The following is a 24,648-nucleotide window of genomic DNA, read 5'->3' as shown; positions in this document are numbered from 1 at the left end:
ACCCAACTCGTTGACCACTTACTTAGGACTTTTACATTCCACCCTAACTATGTCTTGATTACAGAATATAAAAATACAATTTATAAAAGCAATCCGATGAGTATCCCTGTGGGGGGGGCGGGGCGGGGCTGGCTGACTTGGGGGTTCAATCTAGAGAATTCCGGTTGGGCTGTTTCACGGGGATATCCCTGATGCCAACCTACAAAGTATTCTATTCTTGGCCCTTTAGACTCTAAGATAAAGGACAGAACTAATACAAAGAGAAAGAAAGCAACTTGGAGAAAACAAAGACTATGCAGGGAGAAGAGACTGAGAACGAACAGGAAATGAAATAACAACACTAACAAAATACTCATCATTAATGTATCCAGAGACTGAGGGAATGAACTCTGGCATGTCCTACCTGGAAAGGTGAGTCCTGACCTCGCAGTCATGGGAATCCAGAGCAGGAAGGAGCCTGGGGGTGATGGTGGGTAGAGGGCGGGGCTTCCTACAGTCAGGAGGTGGACTTCAAAAAATCCTTCTAGTTGGGGGCAGAACTGCCCCCTCATCATGCTGTGGCCTCCCGTTCAGAGACCCTGTGTTTTATCCTCTCTGGAGAATAAGCCTCCAGCCTTTGTCAGGGCGGGGGAGGGGCGGTCGCCGGGCTGTGCCGAGTGGGAGAAGGAAATCTGAGAATTAAGGCCCTTCTTACACCAATCCTCCTGTCTCGGGCCCTAGCTCTACTCCCATTTCCGGAGGGCACTTAGTCCACTAACGCTGGAGACTTTGGGGGGTTTGTGGGGTTGGCTGGGGAGATTCTTGCCTTTCTCACTCCTAGAGTGGGGCTCGCTTCCGGTGCACGGTCACAAGGGTGCTAAATCAGTTATCACAGGCTCATCTGCCTTCCAGACTCAGAATTCTGTTGCTGTGGTCTCCTTTCCAATGTATCCGTTTTTGCTGATTGGTACTGTAGAGGGCAGAATAATGCTCCCCCGCCCCAATGTCTGTGTCCTAATCCCCAGACCCTGTGAGTATGTTACCTTACCTGGCCAGAAGGGGCTTTACAAGATGTGATTAAGGTTAAGGACCTTGGCAAGAAGGGAGGATCCTGGATTATTCAGGTGAGCCCAACCTAATCACATGAAGCAGGAGAAGCAGAAAACCTTTCTTTCCCGGCTGTGATCAGAGAAAGAGAAAGCGGGACCAGAGAGATGCTACCAGCTTGTGGGAGGGAGGGGGCCACAAGCCAGGGAGTCTAGGGCACCTCGGAAAAGACTGATGGGGGATGGATTCTCTCCCCTCAAACTTTCAGGAAGTTCTTCCAGAAAGAGCTCCCTGGGACAGCCTTGTCAACACCTTGATTTTAGCCCAGCGAGACGTGTGCTGGGCTTCTGACATACAGGATGAGAGAGTAGATGCGTTTGGTCTTAAACAACCAAGTTCGTGGCGATTCGTTATGGCAGCAAACCCAGGACTAATAGGTGCACTTTGAAGAATCCACTCGCTTCCTTTCAGTGGGGTTTCGGAGAAGTTCGGTGTGCGTCTTCAATTCGCCGTCTTACCCGGGTGTCTCCGCTCCCGCCAGCTTTTGTCTCCACCCCTTCGTGAAACGTTCTTAGCGAAGTCACTTTCGACCTCCGTGTTGCTGAATTCTCATTCTCATTTTCCTTGACCGTTTGGCATTTTTGAGATGAGTTGCCCATTCTCACTCCTCCTTGAGATGCTCTTCTCTTGGCCACGGGGACCGCAGCACACGGCTACCAATGCCACCTTTCTGCTGATGTCTCTGACGGTCTGTCACCAGCCAAGAGCCTCCTCCTTCGAGCCCCAGACTTCCGGAATCAAGCCCTCACTTGACATCGTCCCTTGGGCAGCTCACGTGCTTCTCAAATTGAAAACACCTGTGGCAGAAGTCTCACCACACCTCCCCTCTCTTGGGTCTTCCCATCATTCCCATGCATTTCTCCAACCCCAAAACCTCAGGTTCGTCCCACATCCCTTTCTTGCTTTCCCCACCAGCAAATCCTGTCTCCCGAATATATCTAGAAGCCGTCTGCTTCCCCATCTCCAAGGCCCGCCTTGGCCCAGGCCGCCGCCACGGCCCCTCCGTCATCACCATGACCTGCCCACTGGTACCCCGCGTCCACTCTGGCCCAGCTGCCATTGATTCTCTCCAGAGCTTCTTGAGAGATCGTTTAAAATGTCAATCGGATGACATGTCGTCCTCCACTTAAAAGCCTCTGGAGGTGTCCCAATCCTGTCCAGGATAAAATCCATTCCCTTACCACCGCCCACGCCTGTGTCATTTAGCCCGTTCCTCACCTCATGTCACTTCCCCCTCCCCCCCCCCCCCGCCCATTTGCTCCGCTTGAGCCGCGCTGACCTGATATGTCCCCACACTCCCCTACCTCTGGTCTGCCCCTGGGCCTTGGCGCGTCTGTTCTCCGGGCCTGGGATGCTCCTACCCCCACTCTGCCTGGCTACCTCTCATTCTTTAGCTCTCAGATGAAATGTCCCTACCTCCCCTGTTCACCTTATGCAAAGGGGGTGTCTCCCCCCCCCATCCCTCTGGTCATTTCCTTAACAGTGGGTTTGGATCATAGTTGTGTGTCTGTTTAATCATGTCTTCTTTGGCTCCCCCATTGGATATAAGCAGGACGGGCACACAGGTGGTATCTTCACCTTCCAATGTCTAGTCGAATTTGTGGAATGAATGAATGAATGAATGATCGCCTGAACAGACACACTGCGCACCTGTTATATGCCAGGTGCTTCGATATATTTCAAATTTTTCATTTCCACAGCCCTGTGAGGTTGTCACAGCTGGGCTACATATCCCAGGGGTTTTGTTTTGTTTTGTTTTGTTTTTTTGCAATTAGCTGTTCTGGCCAATAAGTGCGGGCCGAGGCAAAATAGGCCACTTCCGGCTTTGGCTCAGGAAACCTCACATGTGATTCCTGTTCTCTTTCTTCTTTGTCTGCCAGTGGTTGCAGGGGATCCGGCGGTGGATGCTGAAGCCCTGGGTGACGGCCGAGTGAGTCACAAGTTGGGAGAAGCCCGGGTCTCCGAAAGACTGAGGGGAGCACGGTCTCCACGACACCCCGACCCCTCTGGAGCTTTGCATAGGCAGGAGCTGGGCTCTGCCATGTCCAGCCACTGCGATTTCCAGGCTTACTTGTTACAACGGCTAGCCTCGCCTTAATTAATACATCAAAGCGTCCCATGGAGGTGGCTTTGAGGCTTTTGCTGACAATGCCTGAGAAAATCCAACTTTAATTTTACAGAGGCCCACGGAGGGTTACAGAGAAGCGGGGAGGAGAATCAGCAGGACCCAGGGCTGCTAAGTATGCCTGTGGCTATTGGGAGTGAATCCTGGTGCCTTCCAGGGGGCTGGAGGAGGGATGAGAGGGGCAGGGGGGTAGGGGGGACACCTTCTCTAAGCCCCTAAGGCGACCCCACCAAACCTCACTGCCCACTGCCCCTCCTACAGTAGGAAAGAAATATTCCAGAGCCTTCCTCCCACTCTCTCCAGCCCGCAGCCTGGGTGTCCACATCACTCAGTATTTTTAGCTTCACCACCTGGCACCTGTGGTCACTGTCTGCCCAGCCTGGCGGTGTCCCCTCTCCGGGCCTTAAAGGGCAAGCAGCCACCAGCTGGCAAGGAGACTGGCTTCTGCAAACGCTGTATCCCCAGGGCAGGAGACAGAGGGGAGTCCCCCGCGTTGGAGGGTGCCGACGTTTGGAGGCGGGAGATGGGAGGAGGAAGGGACAGCAGGATCTCACTGGTGCCTGTCTGTAAGGCCTGTTTTATCTCATTCTAGAGTTTCCCAAAGAGTGGTTTGCTCAAGTTGGTCCCCTGGGCCCTGGCCACAACACCACACCGGTCCCCTCTCAGACCCGAGGCCGCCAAGTCTCCAGGGCGGGGCCCGGGAGTGTGTGTTTTTTAACCACCTACTCCGAGGACTCTGGTACCCTATGTTCTCATATCATCATTCGTTCGACAAGCATTCTGAGCCCCCACCATGAAAATAACGCTTCTCTCTGAAGTCCATTCCTGTAGGACTCACCTAGGGTCGCACTGAGTCTCCAGCTTGGGCCCTCCCCATTGTTCACTCCACCACCTACGGATTAAGTCCTGGGCTCAGCAGTCAAGGCCCCTTGTGATCTGGCCCCCTGGACCCGGCCAGCCTCCTCTCCCCGATCCCCCTTCTTTCTCGGATGACTGAGCTCCTCCCGTTCCCACTGCCTGTGATGCCCTCTCCTCAACGTCACTCGGCACCTGGGGGAGGACCCCAGGGTCTCCTGGGACCCCTGCAGGCAGAAGTGGTCCCCCTTCCCTTCTGACTCCCTGAGCACAGTGCACCCACCCTCAGCAGGGCGCCCATCATTCTGCCAAGCTGATCTGTTTGCATGTCTGTCTCCCCTAGCAGGCTGTGACCCTGCCAGGGCTGGGGCTGACTGATGGACTGACAGCCATGGCAGGGAATATCTCCCATTCCACAGATGAGGAGACAGAGGCCACAGAAGGATAATTATAGTTTGGGGTCCAACAGAGAAATTCAGGGAGGAACCTGGTCCAGGCTGCAGGAGCCCACACCCTCGCCCTCCTGAAAGGGGCCCGGAAGGGGCACCTGGGTCGACCCTCAGCCCGCCCTTCTCCCCACCCAGGGTAGTGCTGACTCAGGCAGCGATGGAGGCGTGGGCGGGCTGGGCCGGAGCAGAGGTGACCCCTGTGTCCCCTGCAGACTCTCCATCCATTCCCGGAGTCTGTGGTCACAGCTTGGGTAATGCACTTGGCTGGAGCCCGGGTTTCCCTGCAGGTGGGGGCGGGGAGAGCTGGCAAAAGGGACAATGGCCCTTGGGGCAGGAGCCCTCACCGGGGCATAGCGCACAACCCTTTTCCTACAGGTACATCGAACTTGCACCCACTCCCACAAACATGTATGCACATGCACAATCACGCACACGCCCCCAAATGCCCAGTCACACAGCCACGCCAACCTTCGTTCTCACCCCTTCGCCGCGCTCTCCCTTTTCCGCACACACACACCCAAGCATATATGTATATATATATATATATATATATATATATACACACACGCAGACATCTTCACTTAGTAATTCAACAAAGACTGAATATTATCAGGTGTCAGTGCATTGCAGGGAGGAAAGGTGGCTCTCAGCTCAGGGTGGGGCAGGGGCTTCCTGGAGGGCTTCCTGGAGGAGGAGGCATTGCCGCTGGGCCTGGACGGTGGGGAGCCTGGGAAAGGGAAGCCTGGGCAGTTTTCCCTGGGGGGGTGACTCTAGGGGAGCAGAGCACAATGAGGTGGGTGCGGTCGGCCCAATCACACAGGCCTTGAACACCCCGCCAAACGCTGACTTCATCCTGTGGGAGTGGGGAGCCACGGAGGGCTCTGAGCAGGGGGTCAGGCCCGCAGCGGGAGAGGACAGGAAAGTCACTGCGGGGCCAGAGCGGGAGAGCCAGGGCGGAAGCTGTGGTGAGAACCAGGTGAGGACCTGTCTGGCTCAGGGAGGTGACAGAGGGTGGTAGGCAGTGGACAGGCAGAGAGTCCAGAGCAGGTCTGCGGGGCCCTGGGGGGCCGAGCCCCTCGCCCTCGCCCTGTCTCTCCCCCCCACCCACCCCCGCCCCAGCACTGACCTCTGCAGTGGGACCTCTTCCAGAAGCTCCTCCTCCTCCTCCTTGTGGAAGCACACGAAGCAAAAGGCTGGGACATCCTCGGTCCCACAGCCCAGGGGCCAGGCTGGCGGCAGCTCCAGGACGGGGCAGGGGTGGCTGCTGGTGGCCTCGGCGGCATCGTCCCCGGCCTGGGCAGGGGTGCCCGAGCCAGAGCGCTCCAGGGTCAGCAGCCGGTTGGCCTCGGGGCCCTGCGCCTGCCCACCTGCCACCTGTGCCTTTTCGCTCAGGTTACCCGTCGCCTCGGTGGGTGGGAGAGCCTGTGGCTCCGTCCGATGGGAACGCCCGTCCTGCCCCGCAGGGCTGGGCCCGGCCAAGTGGCTTCCGGCCGGAGCCTGGGCTCAGAGGTGGCTTGCTGGGAGACAAAGGTCCGGCAGGGCCCCTCGCTGCCCCTCGCGGAGCCCTCGGCTCCCCGGCCACCCGCTGTGCTGCCGCCTGTCAGAGCCGGGACCGGGAGGGCAGGCTGGCGGACGCCCTGTCCGTCTGTTCATCTGTCTGTCCAGACGTCTGCTCCTCCCTGTCCAGACGGCAGCAGAGGTGGCTTCCCTGAGAAAGTTTGTTCTTCCCTCCTGGGGTGGGTGGCGTGGGTGGCCTCCAGGACAGAGGATCGGGACCCGAGGCTCCAGGGGGGGTGAGGCCCGCGTGAGGCTGGCACGGCACCCACGCCGGCCCCAAGAAAAGTTCTGGCCCTCGGAGTCCTGGCTCTGGCTCCGGCTTCTGCCCGGAGCTCACCTCCCTCCGCTGCCTGCTCCCTGCTCCCTCCGACTCCAGTGGCTGCTCTGGCAGACCGCTTGGCTGTGGGTATTAATAGCTCCACTTTCACGCTGAGAAGCCTGGAGGTTAACTCCTTCCCTGCCAGAGCTGGGGAGGCCGCCGGGGCGGGGCAGGCGTGGAGGTGGGGGGGGACAGAAGAAAAGGCGGCGCCTCAGTCCCGCCCCCACCTGAGCCTGGCTCGCTTCTCGCTTCTCGGCAGGACCCTCTCAGATGCCTCCACCTCCTGCCCACGAGTCTCGGTGCAGCACGGGGCCGTTGGGATCTCGGTCAGCGTGCCTGGGCCACCTGCACCCTCCATACGCCCCTCCTCCGGGGAGCCAGGGGGGACTGGGGGCTCCGGACAGCACCCCTGCGATGGACAGGGCTCTGAGCTGAAGGGAGTATCTCCGGGACTCCTCGGCTCACACATCCACCCCTCAAGCCACTGGATTCTCCCGCCCCATTCCCTGAACAGCCACCATCTCTGACTTTGGGTCCGGTTCTCTCGCTGGCTTGGGGGGCGGGGCGGGGAGGGGAGGCCCCCCAGTTGAACCGCATGCAGCTCCCACGGGACCCAGAGACTGATTCCCTGCACTCGGACGTCCTACGGAGGAGCATGGGAATAGGGTGGGAGTAGGGGAATCTGGGTCGAATTCGCTTGCTTGAAAAATGTTTCAAGCATCTGTGTGCCAGGCACTGTGCTGGGTGCTGGGGACCTAGCAGTGAAGAAGGCAGACACTGTTCCTGCCTTGGGGGGGGCGGGGCTTGCATATGCCGGTGGGAGGCCAGTGGGCCACAGCCCATCTACGTGGAGCCGGTGTGTGGATTAGAACGAGGCAGGGGCAGCCGTCTAGCACCAGTGTGCGGTGCCCCTCACAGGCTGGGTTTCAGCCCCACTCACCTTCTCTGCAACTTACAACCCACGGAACCATTCACAGCGGCCCCGGAAACATCAGGAAACAAAGGAGAAATACATTTGCAGTGTGAACCGGGCTATGAGAAAATACAACGGGGAGGTGTGGGAGACGCTGAAGACGGGGACTTGGTTTGGTAGGGTGTTCAGGGAAGACCTCCAGGGGAGGTGACATTGGGGCCTGGAGCTGTGACCAGCAGGAGGAAGAGGCGGCAGCCACCAGAGATCTGGAGGGAGACCACCCAGGGAGAGGGGTCAGCAGGTGCAAGTGTCCAGAGGCAGGAACTATCTCGGGGCTGGGTCTTAAGGAGTGAGCAGAGTTTTTCCGGGGGCCTCAGGAGCAGAGGGAGCAAAGGATAGGTAAGGGGGCATGGTGCCAGTGCAAGGCGGTCAGAGATGTGGCGGGTATTCATTGCAGGGCTTCCTCTCCCGGGGCTCTGCGGGTGGAGGATGGCGGGGAGCGGAGGGGGGAGCAGGAACCTGGGTCAGCTGAGGGGCTGAGGAGGTGGACGGGGGCGAAGAAGCTTGGAAGGAAACATCTATATTTGTTGAACTGAATTCCACTGGCTGGAAGGACAGAGCTGTACTTTCTTGGCTAAGAAAAGGTGGGGGCTGGGGACACAGCCCCCACACATCGTTGTTTAGGCTGTGCACACTGCACAGGGCATCCTGGCAGATGGTGAGTGGGGGCTGATATCCAGCCCTATCTTGCTCCGCCAAGCTTTGTCTCTTTAGCCCCGTGACAGCACGGGGTGTGCGTGTGTGTGTGTGTGTGTGTGTGTGGATGGGGGGGGGGTCACCTTTTGCTAATTGGTCAGCCTGAAGAGTGCCTTCTAGTTTTTAATTTTTTAAACTTTATTTATTCTTGAGAGAGAGGGAGAGAGAGAGTTGAGCGAGCGCATAAAGCAGGGGAGGGGCAGAGAGAGAGAGAGGGAGAGAGAGAATCCCAAGCAGGCTCTGCATGGTCAGTGCAGAGCCCGACGTGGGGCTCGAACCCACGAACTGGGAGATCATGACCTGAGCCGGAATCAATAGCTAGAAGCTGACTTAACTCACTGAGCCACCTAGGCGCCCTTGAAGGGTGCCTTCTTAACATCAGTCCACCTAGAGGGGTGTCTTTTTGGAACTGGTCTATCCAGAGAGGGTGACTTATTTCTAATTTGCCCAAAGCTGCCTTTTAGGCTGGGCTGGGGGGATGGCCTAGAGGCCCCAGGTTCTAGTATGGGCTCTGCTACAGTCCTGTTGTATGTTTTGGGCCAGTCACTGTCCCTGTCGGGGACCGTAGACCTCTAGACTTAACTAGAAGTCAGCCAACCCTGACACTCCGCAGAGAAGGGAATGAGCCTAGAAACAGGCAGACTCCCCTGGGGTCCCCCAGTGACACACGGCAGAGCTGGGCTCCTTGACTCTCACCTCAGTGCTCAGTGTTTGCCTGGGTTGCTTGCCATGGAGACTTGGTCTTTCCTTGAGGGGAAGACAGGAAATGAGAGGAGGCAGGAGGAAGAGTGAAGATTCTGGGAGAAGGCGGAGGAGGAGGAGGGGAGGGCAGGCTAGGCCAGGCTATGGCTCCCCGGGGTGGGAGTCAGAAGGGGTCAGGGTGTCCCAAGCCTCTAGGTGCCCCTTCCCCCCTCCCCTGGGCCCCATGGGTTGTCATTTGTGGACGTTAATTATTCACGATGCTGGTGCTTTGCCTGGTTTTAATGCACTCGGATGGCGTTCTCTAGCTAATGGGGAAAATCAATAGGTTTTAATTCTCGGTGGCTGTGAAGCTCTGTCTCCTGTTTGGGTGACTGGGCCTGGCCCTTGGGCTGGGGGGTGGGGTTGGAGGGTCAGACCAAGTTTTCAGGGGCCTGAGACCCCACCTTTCCCTCTCTACCCTCTTCTGATTCCGACCTGGGGAGGAAAGATTAGGGACCCGGCAGCTCCAAACTCTGCCCCAAGCATCTCGGAGGGTCTGCGCCCTTAAGTCAACCATTCGCTGCAAAAGGGATGACCCGTATTCCAGACCTATGGGCCAGAAGGACGTCAGCAGAGGCAGCCTCACCAGCTTGTGGGTGCCAGAGTCAGGCCTGCAGCCCTGGGCCCCTGTGTTTGTAGTCTGGGGGCGCCTTCCCCTGTCCTGGCCTCAGGGTCAGCCCCGGTCATCCTCCTGGGCTCAGGCCAGGCTCACAGACCTGCCTCAGGCATGGAGGGTTGCTTGTCCAGGCCTTGCATTCTTGAAGACGCTTCTTCCCCGCCCCCGCCACCCCGAAGAGACTTCTGATATGATTTCTACGTGCAGTTCTGTATTCAGGCATGACAATTTCCCTGACAGGACTGAGGCCCAGGAACATTCGTGGGACATTACGAGCATGTCTTACTGTCCCAGCTCAGACCACATCCTCCCCACAGCATCCCATGGGATGCCCTGAGTCAATATCCTTTATGAATCCTGTAATTACCTTGTGAACGGAACAACTGTTTTGCCCTGTATTTGTGTGTGTGTTAAAAGCGTTGATTAGGCAAGGGTGAACGTTTAAGATACCCCTCGGTCTTCGTAAGGTTGTTTTTGGCACGTCTTCATGTTTCCAGAACACAATGAGGCTCCAAAAAAAGGAACCCAGGCCTTCCCCGGGGGACCCAGGACCCACGCCTGGCTGATTGGAAACACTTGAATCCTCGGCAGGGCCTGTCTGCTGGGTTCCTAGCTTAGTGCCGTGGCCCTCTGGAACCCGGGGACCAGGACGTGGAGAAGGGTGACTGCCGGGCCTCACCCATCCCGTCCACCCAGGCCCCAGCCAAGCCCCAGAGGACATTCCCCGACATCCCCTTATTTCCCACTTAGGACTCAGGGGTGCAGAAGGCACAATCGGCCCATCTCTTCGGTTCGTGACACATCGTTGTTCTTGGTCCATGCAGAGCCCCTCCTGGCTTTTATTCATTTCTCTATTTGTTTTTACCCCCGTGGATGGCGGGCAGGCAAAAGCTGCTGAGGTTTACTCCAAATACCCACCTTGCAGGCTCTTGGGAGAATTATATGAGTCAGAGTGTATAAAATGCCTGGCAACAGTAACTGGTCACTTAAGTTCCATCTCCTGGGCCGGCTCGCTCTCTCTCTCTCTCTCTCTCTCTCACAGGGGTCTCTGAAGCTTGGACAAAACACCTTCCCCTTTGGCATACTGAGTATGGCTGGTATTTTTCAAAGTCCTTCATTCAAGATCTGAATGATCACTTGGATGAGCCTCATGGTCTGGTGAAGAAGCAAATATGGGCCCAACTAGCCCTGATTTCGATTTCGAATTCAGTAGTCACTGGGTGCATACTCTGGCCAGGCCATGCGCTGGGAAGTGCTTGTGGGGGCCCAAAGAGGAAAGGGCCCCACCCAAGGGGGATTCTATGCCCAGTGGGGGTGGGTAGAAGATGGCCCTTTTCTCTCTCTCTCTTAGGGTACACTAAGCCACTGTAACAAAGAGGGCCCACATTACAGCGGCTCAAAAAAGTCTTCTGATAAGTCAATTAGGAGCAAATGCCAAAGTTGTACTTCAAGTTTGCCACGAGGTAAGGGGCTTATAACCAACTTGGTTCAAAGAGTCCTTTCCCCATTCTAGGGAAAAGAATGGTTAGATACTCATTGTGTAACACAAGAAAAATAGAATGTCTGATTCTGGATCATTAGCACCACTGGCTGACAGCTGAGTGGATGGGAACCTCGCTTCCCAGAAAAGGTCTTACTTGAATTAAAGTTTATGTGAATGTTGTTTAAGCATTCTGTTGAAAACGCCAGGGTCTTTCCAGAAGGAGCATGTGGATTACATCACCAGGGAAACGTTTTGTGTCAATCCAGGTCGGGTCCCAGTTTATCACGAGGTGGATATTTATTTCTCTTCAGGTAACAGCGCAGAGGTAGGTGGTCCTCTGGGCTGAAGCTGGCTTATGAGCACCGTATTCACATTTTAGTCCTCAAGAGGGAGGGAAGATGGAGTGATGCAGAAGAGGCATTCCTCACTTCTACTCATGCTCTCAGCAAGTATTTAGCCCACAAGCATGAAAGGAGACTGGGAAGTTCAGGCTCCATCAGCACAACAATATGCATAGCTAAAAACTAGGGCAGAGTATTACTAAAAGGAATAAGGGAGGTTAGGATACAATTAGTAGTCATGAAGCCCTAATTTATAGCCAAGGAACTGAACACTGTTCCCTGCTTCCTGCCACAAACTGTGTGCCCGTCCATTACTTGGTCTTTTTAGTTGAGGAAATATATGGAATAACCAATCTATATTGGACCCAGAGGACAGAGGTTCCAAGATTTAAAGTATATCGTGCGCTTGAATCTATAAAGAAGAGTTTTTAGTTTTGTCAGGAGAGTTTGAGAGTGCATTAATGAAGGTGAAATGAAAACATAAAGCAATTATTAACTCCAGTGAAAACAAAAAGTTGACAATAAGGGAAATGTAATCATAGTATATTATGTGGCTGAGGTGTGCGTATTATCGACCAAGGCATAATAGTATAAATATTAAAAAATTATTTTAACCAAAACGTCATATAACTACATTGGGAGGATGAGGACAGGATGCATGTGTGTGGGAGAGGCTGGAGTGAGGGTAGAGGAGAACTAAATTTTCATTGTCTATATTAGGAAGTAAGATAAAAAAACAAAAAAATAATAAAAAAATAGGTGTGTTAGCATGTTATTTAGAATCTTGCCATTTAAAGAGTGATCCACGGATGAGCAGCATCAGCATCACCTGGAAACTTGCTAGAAATGCAAAATCTTGGAACCCACCCCAGACCCGCTGAATCAGAACCTGTATTTTAACAAGATCCCAGGTGATTCACATGCTCCTTGAAGTTTGAGAAACCCAGACTTAGAATAGCAAACAGAAGGAAGAGTCAAAGAATTGAATTTGTTGCCTTTAGGAAAAGATCTGCAGTACAGAGGGGTAGGGGGTAGGGGACTGCTAACTTTTTGTATAAGCCTGCAGCTTTTTTTTTTTTTTTTTTTTTGAGTTTTAAACAATGTGGAAGATCTACGATGCTGAAAAAAAGTAAATCATGCTCATGATTTTAAATCCCAACAATACAGGGGTACCTGGGTGGCTCAGTTGGTTAATCGTCTGGCTCTGGATCATGATCCTATGGTTCGTGCAGAGCCTGCTTGTGATTTTGTCTCTCTCCCTCTGCCCCTCTCCCGCTTGTTCTCTCTTTCAAAATAAATAAATGAACTTAAAAAAAGAAATAAAATCCCAACAATACAAAATGGAATGCAAAGTCCTCCTCCTACTAGAGACTCCCAAGCTCCCCTTTCTCCTTGTCCATCATTTCCACAGGATACATTCAGAATTTTTCTCTGCATATCCACCCACTGTGCGTATAATTATCCTGTTTATTTTTTATGCACATGCATGGCACGAATTTGGGTCTTGCCATTTTTTTCCTCAACAGTTTCTTGGAGCTGGTTCCTAGTAAGTGCATATAGATTTGCTTACTTCGTTTATAGGTTGGTTTTATAGGCTATTACAGGGTGCCTACTATTGTAACTTACTTAGCTGTTCCCCTACTGATGGGAAATTAGGCTCTTTCCAGGTTTCCCCTGTTTCAGGACATCACTATGGCGTAGAGATAAGGGCACAGGCCCTGGGCATAGCTTGCCTGGGACTAGAAACCCAGAGCTGCTGTGAAGGCCAGTTATGGGGATTAAAAACAATACTTTCTCTAAAGGTGGTTGGGAGGGATTTGTTCCATGGCTATTTGTTGAGCACCTATTATGCGCCAGGCACCACTTTAGACCCGAGGGATTCAGTAGTGAACAAAATATAAAATTCCCTGCCTGTGTGAAGATTATATCCTAGTGGTGGGAGACAGATAATAAGCGAGATAAATTAATAGAACTCAGGATGGTGGGGGCTAAGGAAGTGAAACAAGGAAGAGGGTTGGAGTGGGTGGTTTGCAATTTTAGATAAGGCAGTCATAGATGGCCTCACTGATAAAGTGACACTTGAGTGACAGAGACCTCAAGGAGATGAGTGGTGAGTCATGTTATTGCTGGAGGGAATATGCTCCAGGCAAAAAGATCAGGGACGGGAACTCACTCCTTCTTGAGATGGCTGCTGGTAGTGGGAAGGGTGCCTTCTACCCATGAGCCTTAAGTCCACCCTTCGGGAGTTGTACACAATAGAGCCCCTCCCCTGCCGAAGAAGCCCAGTGGTCTCAGAGAGGGGCTGGGATTCCCAGCCAGGTGGGGTCAATCCCTGGCACCAGGGGCCTTTGCCTTGAGACCTCAGTCCTTCCTCGGGAGTCATATGTGGCTGGGAGGAGGAACCAGGGAGTGAGGGGCTGGGAACGCTATCTCTCAGTCAGTACACCGAGTCAGACTGAGCTTTGCAAAGACAAGTTTCACGGGCTGGGCGAGCTGTGTGGAGATCTCAGTGAGGCAGGTCTTAGGCCTGGGACAGCAGCCCTTTCAGGCCTTGTTGATCTATCCTCCTGAACCCGAGTAAGATGAGTTCTAGCATTTCTCTGCGGACAGTTTTGGGAAGGCAATCCGGTTGGGAGAGGAAGAGGAGTTTGTTTTGAGGCAGCGATGGAGGGCAGGGGTGCCATTGAACTTAGAATATGGTTATTTGGGATGACTTGGGGAGGGTCTGATGAAGTGGTGGGAGGGCTAAAGCCCCTCAAGCCACCCCTTAGCATCACCATGGCCCCAGAGTCCTAGCAGCAGGTGCAGGAAGGTGCTCCTCATGCTCTAGCCTCAAAATCTATTAACCCAGAAGAAAAATGGTTTGCGGAGCCCTGTCCTCTGCATTGCAGAGCAGGGTAAAGAGGTAGGTTTGAGCTTAATATCTGGCATGAGGGCATTGCAAATTAGCGAGGGAAAGATAGGCTACTCTTTTCTTTGAGAAAGACGTATATCCAGATCGTCACTTACCGGATACCTAACTCGTTAAATCATAGGAAACACTAGACAGAGGAAAAGTTTCAAACTTAAAAATAAAACTATAGGGGCGCCTGGGTGGCTCAGTCGGTTGGGCGTCCGACTTCGGCTCAGGTCACGATCTCGCGGTCCGTGAGTTTGAGCCCCGCGTCGGGCTCTGGGCTGATGGCTCAGAGCCTGGAGCCTGCTTCCGATTCTGTGTCTCCCTCTCTCTCTGCCCCTCCCCCGTTCATGCTCTTTCTCTCTCTGTCTCAAAAATAAATAAAACATTAAAAAAAAATTAAAAAAAAATAAATAAATAAAACTATAAATGAATTAGGAGAAAACAGGAGTGAATTAAAAAAAATAATCCCAACGGGAAACTGTCCTGCTGGTCAGAAAGCAAGTTCAGAAGTCACAAATTTGACTGTAAAAAATGTTAAAATTTCTTTAAAAAAATTTTTTTTTAATGTTTATTTCTGAGACAGAGAGAGACAGGGCATGAGTGGGGGAGGGGTGGAGAGAGAGAGAGAGAGAGATTGAGAGAGAGCGAGACACAGAATCGGAAGCAGGCTCCAGGCTCTGAGCTGTCAGCACAGAGCCCGACGCGGGGCCCGAACTCACAAACTGTGAGATCGTGACCTGAGCCAAAGTCGGTTGCTCACCCGACTGAGCCACCCAGGGGCCCCTAAAGAAATGTTAAAAATTTTTTGGCAAAATGTTGGCAAAAGCTACTGCCAACAGAATAAACACAAACGGCCAACTATTTTTAAAGCGAGTTAGTAATCCATGTACTTTAAATATCTTACGATTTTGTCAATTATGCCTCAATAAAGACGAAAACAATGACAGATAAAGGCTGATATCCTTAACACAAAATTAGCTCTTACAAATCAGAAAGAGAGGGCCCCACGAACCCAACGGGGCAAACAGCAGAGACCAGGAACTGGCAGTTCTGAAATAAAGAAATACAAATAGCCAGCAAATATGTGGGGAAAGATATTCAACTTGTCTTTTTCCTCAAGGGTCTTTGCACTTCCTGGTCCTTTGTCTGGACCAGTCTTGCTCCAGGTAGCCACACAGCTGGCCACTCAGTTCCTGGAAAGTCTCCTGTAACATCTTCGGGGACAGGGATCCCCCCCCTTCTATTGTGAGACCAGGCTGGCGGGTACCAGGCCACACCCGCAGGTTAAAGGTTTTGATTTGATCCTAACAGCAAGTGGAGGCCAACGTGGGGGGGCAGGGTGGTGGTAAAGGGCCCACACAGGTGATGCAGTGGTCCAGGGTTCCAGTGGTGGTCTGGAACAGACTGGTGGTGGTAAAGTGGGAAGTGAACGAATTAGAGAGATATTTCGAGGGCAAATCTCAGGACTTGGTGAGGCTTGATGAAGAGGAAGGCCCTGAGGATGATGTCCTGCTTCTGGCTCGAATATCTAGACGGATGCTTGCATGTCTAGACTCAGTCACTGAGGGTGGAATGGGGGACCAAGAGGGCGAACCTGGCCTGACGGGCGCCAGGGACCTTGGAAGCATCTGGTCGGAGTTGTGGAGTGGGAAGTCAGAGGTACAAAACTGAAGCTCCAAGGCGAGGTTTGGACAGACAGTGATTAAAGCCAAGGGTGTGTGTGTGAGATGTCCACTGGGGACAGTGTGGAGTGAGGGCAACAGAGGGTCCCGGCCTCGGTCTTGAGGAATCCCCAGATCGGATCGCCACATACGGGGCATGAGCCTGTGCAGGGAATGGAGGAGGGGAAGAAGCCAGCATCATAGAAGTCAGCTTTTCAAAAAAGAGGGAGGGAGGCTCAGTCAACACTCTGAATGCTATGAGGGGTCAAGATACATGAGGACTTAGAAAAAGTCCACTGGATTGAATGCCAGGGGTAATCTTAATGCTGGTTATCTCAACGTTGGCACTGTTGACATTTGGGCTGGCTAATTCTGCGCTGTGGGGGCTATCACGTGCCTTGGAGGGCGTTCAGCAGCATCCCTGGCCTTTACCCACTAGATGTTGTTAGCACGCCACCCCCAAGCTGTGACAACCAAAATTGCTTCCAACGTAGCCTGGTGTCCCCTGGAGGGCAAAATCACACCCCCGTTGGGAACTCTTGCCTTGCTAGTGTTTTGGGTAGGCGTGCAAATGGAGGCAGTGACATTAGATAGTTGTTTCTAGAAGTTTGCTTGTGGAGAAGAGAAGAGAAATAGTATAGTGCCTGGAGAGAACAAGGGAGAACGTTTGGAAAATGTATGAATAATGATAAAGTGTCAAACTTTTGGATTTCTTTTGGCCACTCTTTAATAGGTGAGAAATAGCCTCTTGGTATGGTTTCGATGTGCATCTCCCTTATTATGAGTGAACTTGGCATCTCTTCATAGGTTTGAGGTCATTTTTCTTTAGAGACTCTCTTTTTTATGTTTGTAATCCATTTTTCTATTGGGTCATTGGTCTTTTTGTTGTTGATTTTAAGAGTTGCACGTATTAGGCAGAAGAGCCCTTCATTTGTTTTTTGTTTGTTTGTTTTTTAAGTTTATTTATTTATTTTGAGAGCGAGCACGTGAGCAGGGCAGGGGCAGAGAGGGAGAGAGACAGGGAGTGACAGAAAATCCCAAGCAGGCTCTGTGCTGTCAGCACAGAGCCCAATGCAGGGCTCGATCTCATGACTGTGAGATCATGACCTGAGCGGAAATCAACGGTCAGACACTTAACCCACCGAGCTACCCAGGTGTGCCAGAAGAACCCTTCATTTGCAATTTGAGTGACAAATATTTTCCCCCAGCTTGTCGTTCTCCTTTTGACTCTCGGGAGGCGCTTATGTACATTTCTGGGGGGGTTCCACATTTGTACAATTCTTGTGATTGACAGTTTGTCATTATCTGTCAAAATTACTGGTGCATTTATCCTTGACTTGGCAGTCTCACTTCTGGGGATTTACGCTCTAGAGCGACTTGGCATGGTTGAAAATGTGTGTGTGTGCAGGGGGAGGGCTGGTTGATCATTGTTGCTTTTCTTTTTCTCACGAGACTGGAAATAGCCCAATAGGGCACAGATTAAATAAACTATGGTACATACATAAATGGAATATTTTGCTGCTATAAAAAAAATGAAGTGGGGCACCTGGGTGGCCCAGTCAGTCCAGGGTCTGACTCTTGGTTTCAGCTCAGCTCATGATCTCATGGTTTGTGGGTTCAAGCTCCTCATTGGGCTCTGCGCTGACAGTTCAGAGCCTGGAGCCTGCTTCGGACTCTGTGTCTCCCTCCCTCTCTGTCCCTCCCCTGCTCGCGCTGTGTCTATCTCAAAGGTAAATAAACATTAAAAATTAAAAAAAAACCTGGTGAATTGTCTACTCTTTTTTTTAAGTTTTATTTTATTTCTTTAAATGTTTATTTTTGATAGAAAGAGAGCGTGAGCGGGGGAGGGGAGAGAGGGAGGGGGACAGAGGATTTGAAGAGGTCTCTGTGCTGACAGCAGCGAACTCACATGCCTCGAGATCATGACCTGGACTGAAGTCAGACATTCCACTGACTGAGCCGCCCAGGTGCCCCTTACCTAACCTTTTAAAAGTTAATGGGATAAAATAATAATAATAATAATAATAATAATAATAATAAAATAAAAAATTAAGGGTGCAGATCCAGTTGAAAGGGGTTGAAAATATAGAAGCGAGAAGTTTTCAAGAAGGTAGGAGAAGGGGACACCTAGATGGTTCCATTGGTCGGGGGTCGACTCTTGATTTCGGTTCAGGTCACTGTTGTGGGATTGAGCCCCACATCCCACTGCTTGGAATTCTCTCTCTCCCTCTCTCAAAATAAGTAAATAAACATTAAAAAAAAAAAAAAGAAGAAGGTGGGGGAGGGTGGGATTCAAGGTCCAAGTATAAGGGTAGGAATTTGCCTCAGTTTCTCCCTCTGTAAAAGGAGGCTTCTCAAGCTAACCATGAGAGGCACCTAGCACTGACCTTTGTCAGACATAACCCTCACCTTTTCTCTGAGACCCAGGACCGACTGGACACAGATATGGGCTGCACGAACAGGCCTTGTCCTCAACTTCTTCAAGTGCATTGTGGGCGGACAGTCGGTGGTCAGCGGAGGGCCTGAGCCAGTCCTGGCCTCCTGGAGGGAGAGAGAGGGAAGCCCGGAGGGAGGCTGTGGGCCTGCAGCCAAAACTTTTTCAGTCTGCCCACACCCTTCTCCAGCCACACCAAGCCCACGATGGGGACAGATGGGCCCTAAATTTAGCTGAGACGCAGCCCCAGAGGGAGCTCTCGAGAAGCAACCTGAACAGTGGCCATCAGCCTGTTAAGCCCCTTGCCTCACAAAAGAGGAAACTGAGTCACAGAAAGGGCAGAAGCGGGATTGACACAGAGCTGCATCTCAAGCTAGGTCTGGCTCCTGCGAGCAAAGGGGAGGCTGAGCGGAGTGGTGTCCCCCTCCCACAGTGCATGTGTTGAAGTCCTGACCCCCGCACCTCTGAGTGTGACTGTGTCTGGAGATGGGGTCTTTAAAGTGGGGATGGAGGTAAACTGAGGTCACTGGGGTGGACCCTAAGCCAATATGATCGGTGTCCTTAGAAGAAGAGGAGATTGGGACACAGAGACGCACAGGGGGAAGACCACGTGAGGACAGGAAGAAGACGGCCGTCTGAGTGCCGAGGAGGGAGGCCTCCTGACACCCTGCTCTTGGACTTCCAGCCTCCAGATTTGTGGCAAAACATATTTCTGGTCTTTAAGCCGCACAGCCTAGGGCACTTTGTTGCAGCCTCCAGAGCGGACTGACAGAGTGCGTCTCCCGGTCAGGCCAGGTCACAGAGACCCAGGCTCCACTTCCTCTCCCACCTTCTGTTTTCAAGGTCACCTCTTGCACCAAGATGGCTGCTGGAGCTGCCCACTGTGGACGGCAACAAGGAAGAAGGGAAAAACGCGGGTCCCTTCCTCTTAAGGAGACTTCGTGTAAGTCCCCCAGAGCAGTGTTGCGGACATCTTTCTGGCCACCACGCGGTCACACGTCTCACCTTGCTGCGGGGGAGTCTGGGAAATGTGTTCAGCTAGAAGTAAGGGTTTACTCCTAAGGAACAAGGGGAGAATGGGTGCCGGGGGGAGGCAACCAGCCATGTCTGTCGCAGACCGTCACTTCAGTCCGCGTACTCAAGGGTGCACGAGTAGCCTTCTTCACTTTTGACATAGTTCACTCTGATTTTTATTGCAAAACCAAGATGGCATGCATACCTTCCTGTGTGAATGTGTCTAATTCCTGGGTGGCTTTTGAGGCGTCTAGCTATGGTGGGCAGTGCCTGTCCTGAACTCCTCTGTCCATGAGCTGTCTACCCCCGACCATGAGCTTACACAGGCCACCTCGTTTCTGTCTGTGCAGCTCCTTTAGCCTCTTCTCGACCATCGTCAAAGCTCCGCGATCAGGATATCCCGCTGCTCTCATGCCTGCTGGGAACCAAGGCACTCTGGGAAGCATTCTTTCCATCTGCACTTGGACTTCACGAACCTCGCTTTGGAATCCTGCTGCTGTCCCCACAAGAGGTAGGGTTCAGGGCCTGCCCTCCCGAGATTTCCCAAACGCTTTTTTCGTTACCTCTCCTCCTCCTCCCTAGACCCCGGGAGAATATTCCTGAGCCGGAGGGGGCAAGCCCTACTTTTGGCTTTTATGTGTCTCCAGTAAGGACTTAAGGTATCGGGGCACAAAAGCCAGGCTCATGGCCTTTTCTGTTTCTCACCCTCTCATATTCCTCTCTTGAGGTGACAAGCATAGCTTTTGTCTTGGTGGCAGGAAAGAAAAAAAAGAAAATATCAAGAAATTGGGAGGGGGGCCTTGGCTGGCGAAGTCTGTAAAGCATGCAACTCTTGATCTCAGGATCGTGAGTTCAAGCCTCACATCAGAGATAGAGATTACTTAAAAAAACTAAATAAGAAAATATCAGGAAATTGAAAACAACATAGGTCGATGTCCTAAAAAGATTATCCTACCGTATTTACAGTAAACTTTCCTGTGGTTGACACTATTTGGCATTCCCCACTCCTCGCCTTCTACTGCCACTGTAGTCTAGAAAAACTAAATATTTTCTTTCCTAGCCTCTCTCGCAGCTTAAGGAAGCTGTATTTCTCAGTTCTGATCAATAAGACGGGAGCAGATGGCTGCTCAAGGTTTATAGGGAGGCTTTTACTTTATCCCCCCCCAAAGTGGGGGGCGGTTATGGCTGACACATTCTCTTTCCCTCTGCTTCTTACTTTGAATGTGAACACAATGCCTGGAGCTGCAGCAGCCATCTTGCCACCATGAGGGCAAGGCTAAGAGAATCATAGAGACGCCATTGCACCATTGAGCACCTGAGTCTACACAGTGTCATTTATTTACTATTAAGCAAAAAAAACACAAAAAACAAAAAACAAAAACCTAAAAACAAACAAAAAACCCCCCAACCAAACATGAAAGAAAAAAGAAATATAGAAAGAAAGAAAGAAAGAAAGAAAGAAAGAAAGAAAGAAAGCCAGTCCTCATTTTTGAGACTTTGTTACTTGTTGCTGAAAGCATTTCTAATGCATACACTATCAGTTTATTTAAATTAGCACGAGTGGATTTCTGTTTCCTGTCACACACTGTGCCGAAACAGTGACAGCCTCTTGAATTCTGGACCACGTGGATGCAGGACAGTTCCTAACCACCCTCCATCCTGCTCAGCCCAGGCCCCAGCCGCCAGTTCTGTCCCGGTGGTTCCCATGCCAGACTCTGTCAGAGTGAGTCACGTGGATAAGATAATACTGCCCAGGGGTCCTAAACAGAACCTTCAAGTAGGTTCTGTAGGTAGGTCCTTCAAGCAGGCTGGAGGATGGAGATAGTCCACTAGCTATTGTCAACCTTGGGACCTACCACATCTCTTCGGCCCCCTTTTGGGCAGCAGAGGCCTCCATTCACTGAATGTTTGAAGGAAAGCCAGACCTGTCTACTAAAGGTCTTCAACAATGTGAGTCATGATATGTTGGGCCGGTCCCTGCTCCAAGAGGAGGGGCCGGGCTGAGGTCTCCCTTTACGTGAGAAGTCCCTTTGCTAGTCTGTCCCTTCTGTATCCTCCCTCACCGGAGGTCATCAAGGCCTGGAAATAGAGGAGTGACAGTGCGGATATGTACCATCCGGGACTTCAAATTAGATTCCACCCAGCTCAAAAGTGATGGTTCAACGGAAGCTAACCTAGAGTAAGTTGTAGGACGCTTTCCGGAATAATTCAGGAAGAAAATCATTCTGTCTTTTAGACTTATTCTTGAGAGGGTAAGAGTCCGGTACAGCCGGGGTCCGCCACTAGGGGAGAGCTTAGCCAAGAGCAAATGATAAACTAAGAGAAAGCGAGATCAAGTTTCAAGGACCTGCCAGGAGTCCCTGGATCAAGCTATGCCTGAATACCACTGACACCCAGACGTTTAATATATGTGAACCAGAATATATACCTGTTCCGTTAAAGCCAATTTGAATTGCTTGTCTCTTATACAAACTAAAACAGTCTTGAGAATTTCAGCCCATGACAAACAGCATGGCAGGTGAGCAGCTAGGCTGAGACCTAAATCCCAAATTGCCTGCTGTCAGATCCAGTGAAAGGCACTGATAGGCCAGAGCCTGACTCCAAAATGTCCCCAGGAGAATATGTGTGCACACAGCTTCTCTTGATGTTTGAGTTCTGACTTGTCTCTGAGGATTTCCCAGACCATTGGGTTCGACCCAAAGTGCATCTCTCCACTCCCCACGTTTGTCTGTGCGGTGCCTTTCGCATGGGAGTGTGTGCCATTTCATTCTGTTATTGTCCTGTTCTGGTCTTTAAATCTTGGCAGACTTGGGCTGCTCTTCGGCTTTTCTTCTCTTTTATTTTTTTATTACTTTTTCAATTTTTACATGTATTTATTTTTGAGAGACAGAGCACAAATGGGGGAGGGGCAGAGAAAGAGGGAGACACAGAATCGGAAGCAGGCTCCAGGCTCCCGGCCGTCGGCCCAGAGCCCGACGCGGGGCTCGAACTCACGGACCGCGGGATCGTGACCTGAGCTGAAGTCGGACGCTTCACCGACTGAGCCACCCAGGCGCCCCTCGGCTTTTCTTTCTTGATGTGAACTCCGCCAGGCCAAGGGGCTGGCTGCTACTGATCTCCTTTTCCCACACAGCTCAGGGCTCAGCACACAGATGGAACTTTGGGTGGCAGCACGGGACACTGGAAGGAACGCTGGCTCTGAATCCTGGCCCTGCCACTTACTAGCTGGGTGACCTTCAGCAAGTCGCTTAATTATTCTGAGCCTTAGCACGGTTATGGTGGAGACCGCATACTATCACGTGTCATTCGTTTGTTTGTTCCTTCAGTAAATCTTTATTGAGTGGGCGCTCTGTGTAGGCATGGGGCTAGGGGCTGAAAATACAATGGCAGGTGTAACAGTCAACATACAGTTTGGTTGGAGAGGCGCCTGGGTGGTTCAGTCAGTTGAGCGTCTGACTCTTGATCTCCACTCAGGTGCTGATCTTGGGGTCGTGGGTTCAAGCCCCATGTTGGGCTCTGTTCTGGACATGAAGCTTACTTAAAAAGAAAAGAAAAAGTAAGAAAAAAAAGTATACTCTGGTTGGTGGTAAGCAGAGGAAGCAAACACTGTTTCTTTTTTCGTTCTGACACACAGACCTCATTTTTTAGCTTTCCTGGCAGTTGGGAGGGGCCGTATGACTAAGTTCTGGCCAATGGAATCTGGGGGGAAAGTGATGTGATATGTGACCTTTCTCCTCACGCACGTCCAGGGGAATCCTTTACCTTCTCTGTTTGCCAGCAGATGCAGAAGATCTGATGACTCCAGGGACCTGAAGCAGTGTTGAGAGCCAAGATCAAAGGGCCTGGCACCCTGAAGGATTTGCCAACATTCTGTAACTGTGACACAAACAAGAAGTAAACTACTGTGTTAAGCTACTGAGATTAAAAAAAAATTTTTTTAATGTTTATTTATTTTTGAGACAATGCGAGAGACAGAGTGCAAGCAGTGGAGGGGCAGACAGAGGGAGACACAGAATCTGAAGCGGGCTCCAGGCTCTGAGCTGTCAGCCCAGAGCCCGACGCGGGGCTCGAACTCACGAGCCGTGAGATCACGACCTAAGTTGGGCACGTAACCGACTGAGCCACTCAGGCGCCCCTAAGCTACTGAGATTTTAGGTTGTTACTGCAGCATAGAGTACCTTGACATCAACTGTGGCCAACTTAAGTAAAAGTGAATTTCTTGGAAGGAAATGGGCTGTTCTTGGGGTCATCAGGAGCCTTAGAAGTGGGCAGCTCCAGAGGCTAAGGAAGGAGGATGTGTCCACACATCCGGAACAATAGTCCAAACATTTCTATCTTTTTGTCCCAATATTCAAATTCCTGGGAAGGGGCTCCACTTATAGCCTAGTTTGGGCCATATGCTCCTTCCCTTGGCTAGAGGAGAGAAAATCTTTGATTTCAATCCCTACTCACTGTATTTAATGAGAGGATGGAAACGTCAGAAGGGAATTGAGGGGGTGATGGACGTTGGGCAAGATGAAAACAAGCACTCCCTGAAATGAACACACTTCCTTCCCTCTTTGCGTTCCAGCCAAGGGGAGGCCCGGACTAATCGGGTCCTCCCGCAGCACAGCACAATGACTGGGGTGATCTCCATGATGCACAAGTACAGGCCACCCAGATGTGGGCCGAGAGGTCAGGGAGAGCTTCCCAGAGGAAGTGACATTTGATCTGGGGTCTGAAGTGTGATAGAAATCTACTATGCGAAAGGAGAGGGGGCGGCAAAGGAGAGAACATATGTAATGGCTAGGAGGTACCACAGGAGAGGTGAATTTCTCTTTTCTTCCTCTTCCCCAAACATGAGGGACTTGGAATCAGGGGAAACGTCCTCTTTGATTTTCAGTCATCTCTAAGATATGGAAAAAGGGAGCTAAAATCAACATGATTGACAGATGATACAGTTTTGTTTGTTTGCTTTTTTTTAAGTAAGCTTTATGTCCACCATGGGACTTGAACTCACAACCCCGAGATCAAGAGTTGCACGCGGTAAAGACTGACCAAGCCAGGCTCCCCTCAGATGATACAGTATTATACCTGGAAAACCTACGTGAATCTGTTGGAAGAAACAAAACAAAACAAAACAAAACAAAACAAAACAAAACAAAACAATAAAAATATTCACTTAGTTGGCTAGGTCCAAAATTTAAAGAAATCGATAGCTTCCCTATTTATACTAACAACGACTGCTTAGAAGAGATAATGGAGTGGTGGCCCCATCTACAATGGCAACACAAAAGATAAAGGACCTAAAAATAAACTTCATAAGAAATGCATAAAATCTATTTGAAGGAGGGGCAGCTGGCAGGCTCTGTCAGTAGAGCGTGCAACTCCTGATCTCAGGGTTGTAAGTTTGAGCCCCA

The 24,648-nt window shown here is 51.5% G+C and overlaps 1 protein-coding gene across 1 annotated transcript in view; it reads right to left on the bottom strand.

Moving 5' to 3' along the window:
* Positions 1–6,442, bottom strand: part of SBK1 (SH3 domain binding kinase 1) — a 49,427-nt gene extending 42,985 nt beyond the window's left edge. Inside the window, exon 1 of the mRNA XM_019431891.2 lies at positions 5,642–6,442. The gene's annotated coding sequence lies outside the window, so the exon portion shown is untranslated. The remainder of the gene's footprint in view (positions 1–5,641) is intronic.
* Between the last annotated feature and the right edge of the window lie 18,206 nt (positions 6,443–24,648).

This window comes from Panthera pardus, unplaced genomic scaffold, assembly GCF_024362965.1.
Source record: "Panthera pardus isolate Hobbes unplaced genomic scaffold, ASM2436296v1 HiC_scaffold_5, whole genome shotgun sequence".
NCBI lineage: Eukaryota > Metazoa > Chordata > Mammalia > Carnivora > Felidae > Panthera > Panthera pardus.
This window is presented reverse-complemented; position numbering and strand designations above follow the sequence as displayed.